At 44.0% G+C, this 3,829-nt stretch overlaps 1 pseudogene; it reads left to right on the top strand.

Moving 5' to 3' along the window:
* Positions 1 to 291: 291 nt before the first annotated feature.
* Positions 292 to 1,288, top strand: LOC110575782 (annotated as a pseudogene).
* The last annotated feature ends 2,541 nt before the right edge of the window (positions 1,289 to 3,829 follow it).

Genomic DNA, 3,829 nt, shown 5'->3' on the forward strand with positions numbered 1-3,829 from the left:
ATGAGTCCTGATAGCTTGAGAAGTGCCGCATCAGAGCCTTGTAGCTCCCTTTGTGAACTCTGCTGCCCAGACCCACTGAAGTCCTGAGGGCCTGGAACTGGTAGCCCTGTTGTCTCCTCCAGCCCTCACTTCTACCTTCTCAAAAATGAAAAGCACTGCCGACAAGGAACTGGGGGTTGTGGCTATAAGTTCAGTTTACTTCAAGAAGCTGCAGTCAAGGCTCTCTGCTCCTCCCCGTTTGACAGATAGCCACATCTTCTGGTGCAGTCCCAACCACGTCCCTGAGACAAGATGGTGAAGGTCAGAGTACATGAATCTGTCAGTACTGGGCACCTGGTCACCAGGGCTGCTTTTAACTCTGGCAAAGTGGATATTGTCACCATCAATGACCCCTTTATTGACCTCAACTACATGGTCTACATGTTCCAGTATGATTCCACCCTTAGCAAATTCAATGGCACAGTCAAGGCTGAGCACAGGAAATGGAAAGCGCATCTCCATCTTCCAGAAGCGAGATCCCGCCAACATCAAATGGGGTGAGGCTGGTGCTAAGTATGTTCTGGAGTCCACTACAGTCTTCACCACCATGGAGAAGTCTGGGGCTCACTTGAAGGGTGAGGTCAAGGGGGTCATATCTCTGCCCCTTCTGCTGATACCCCCATGTTTGTGATGGGTGTGAACCATGAGAAATATGCCAATTCCCTCGAGATTGTCAGCAATGCCTCCTGCACTACCAACTGTTTGGCTGCTCTTGCCAAGGTCATCCATGACAACTTCAGCATCATGGAGGGACTCATGACCACAGTCCATGACATCACTGCCACCCAGAATACCATGGATGGCCCTTCTGGGAAGCTGTGGCATGATGGCTGATGGGCTGCCCAGAACATCATCCAGGGACCTACTGGCGCAGCCAAGATTATAAGCAAGGTCATCCCTGAGCTGAAGGGAAGCTCACTGGCATGGCCTTCTCTGTCCCCATCCCCAACATGTCAGTCATGGATCTGACCTGCCACTGGGAGAAACCTGCCAAATGCGATGATATCGATGATATTGAGAAGGTGGTGAAGCAGGCATCAGAGGCCCCCCCCCCCCAAGCGCATCCTGGACTGAGGAACAGGTTGTGTCCCCTGACTTTAAAAGTGACAGTCACTCTTTCACCTTCGATGCTGGGGCTGGCATTGCCCTCAATTACCACTTTGTCAAGCTCATTTTCTGGTATGACAATGAATTTGGCTACAGTAACCAGGTGGTGGACCTTGTGGTCCACGTGGCCTCCAAGGAATAAGAGTCCCCTGGACCACTAGCCCCAGTGAGAGTAAAAGGAAGAGAGAGGCCCTCAGCTGCTGGGGAGTCCTTGCCCCAACTCATCATCCCCCAATTCACTGAGAATCTCCCAACCTCTACACAGTTTCTATCCCAGACCTCCTAAAGAAGGGGAGGAGCTTGGGGAGCCCTACCTTGTCATGTGCCACCAATAAAGTATACTGTACCTAGCCAAAAAAAAAAAAAAAGAGAGAGAGAGAGAGAGAAGCTATAGTCAAACTGATCCTAAAATTCACATGGAAATGCAAGGGACCCAGGATCACCAAAAAAGAGCAAAGTTGGAAGACTCAAACTTCCCAATTTCAAAACTTGCTACAAAACTATAGTAATCAAGAAGATCATCCAATGGGGAAGGAAATAGTCTTTTCAAGAAACAAACTGAGAGTTCTAGAGGAGAGGGGGGTGGGGGGATGGGTTAGCCTGGTGATGGGCATTAAAGAGGGCAAATACTGAATGGAGCACTGGGTGTTATATGCAAACAATGAATCATGGAACACTACATCAAAAACTAATGATGTAATGTATGGTGATTAACATCACATAATAAAATAAAATAAAAATCACATTAAAACAAAGAAATGACACAGGAACAATTAGATATCCCTATGCAAGAGAATGGGTTTGGTCCCCTACCTCACACTATAATCAAAAATTAATTAAAAATAGACCAAAAACTGGGGCACCTGGCTGGCTCAGTGGGTAGAGATGCAATTCTTGATCTCAGGAATTGCCCCTGAGTTGGTCGTAGAGCCTACTTGATTAAGAGTCTCATGCTCTACTGACTGAGCTAGCCAGGCGCTGAGCCTACTTGATTAAAAAAAAAGGATCAAAAACGTAAATGTAAGAGCTAAAATTATAAAACTCTTAGACGTAAACATAGGGGTAAATCTGAACGACTTTGGATTTGGCAATGGTTTCCTGAATTTGACACCAAAATCACAGACAACAAAAGAAAAATTAGATACATTAGACTTGATAAAATGAAAAACTTTTGTGCATTGAAGGGATGCCTGGGTGGCTCTATTGGTTAAGCGTCTGCCTTCGGCTCAGGTCATGACCCCAGGGTCCTGGGATCGAGTCCCACATTGGGCTCCTTGCTCAGTGGGGAGCCTGCTTCTCCCTCTGCTGTGCTCTCTCTCTCCCTTAAATAAATAAATAAAATCTTAAAAAATAAAAATAAATAAAAACTTCTGTGCATTGAAGAACACTAGCAAGAGAGTGAAAAGACAACCCACAAATGGGAGAAATATTTGCAAATCATATATGTGATAGGGGGTTAATAGCCAGAATATATAAAAAACTCCTATAACTCATCAACAAAAAGGTAAACTACCCAATTAGGACTTGGGCAAAGGATTTGAGTGGACATTGGTCTGAAGAAGATATGGAAATGGCCGATAAGCCAAAGAAAACACCTTACTAGGACAGTTAATAAAAAAAGAAACTGGAAAATAACAAGTATTGGCCAAGATGAAGAGAAATTGGAACCCTCATACATTGCTGGTGAGAATGTAAAACGGTGCAGCCCATGTGGAAAATAGTTTGGCAGCTCATCAAAATGTTAAACATACAATTACAATATGACCCAGCAAAGAAACTCCCAGATATATACCCAAGATAACTGAAAATATATTTTCATGCAAAAACATGTTCACAAATGTTCATAGCAGCATTACCCATGATAGCAAACAAAAATGAAAACACCACAGATGTCCATCAATGGATGAAAGGATAAACAAAAATGGTGAATCTACAGAATGGAATATCATTCAGCCATAATAAGGAGTGAACTACTGATACATGCTGCAGCATAGATGAACCTTGAAAACATTATGCTAAGTGAAATAAGTCAGAAACAAAAGCATAATATTAATTCCATTTATATGAAATATCCAGAAAAGAAAATCCATACAGACAGAAAGCTTAATAATGGTTGCCAGGTAATAGAGAAAGTAGGGAGGGGGGATTAAGAATTGGGATTGAGGGGCGTCTGGGTGGCTCAGTCGGTGAAGCGTCTGCCTTTGGCTCAGGTCATGATCTCAGGGTCCTGGGATCCAGCCCCACACCGGGCTTCTTGCTCAGCAGGGAGTCTGCTTCTCCCTCTGCCCCTCACCCCACTCGTGCTCTCTCTCTCTCACTCTCTCTCTGTCTCTCTCTCTCAAATAATTAAATAAAATCTTTAAAAAAAGAATTAGGATTGACTGCTAATTGGTACAGGTTTTCTTGGGGCAGTGGGGTTGTAAGAAGTTCTAGAATTAGACAGTAGTGATGGTTATATGACATAGTAAATATACTGAACACCACTGACTTGGACACATTAAAATGGTAAATTTAATGGTATGTGAACTATACCTCAATAATAATAAATATATAAAAAAAATAAGCTACAGGGGCACCTGGGTGGCTCAGTCAGTTAGGCATCTGACTCTTGATTTCAGCTCAGGTCGTGGTCTCAGTGTTGTGGGATCAAGCCCCAAGTCAGACTCCACACTGGGCATGGAGC

Source organism: Neomonachus schauinslandi, chromosome X (assembly GCF_002201575.2).
Source record: "Neomonachus schauinslandi chromosome X, ASM220157v2, whole genome shotgun sequence".
NCBI lineage: Eukaryota > Metazoa > Chordata > Mammalia > Carnivora > Phocidae > Neomonachus > Neomonachus schauinslandi.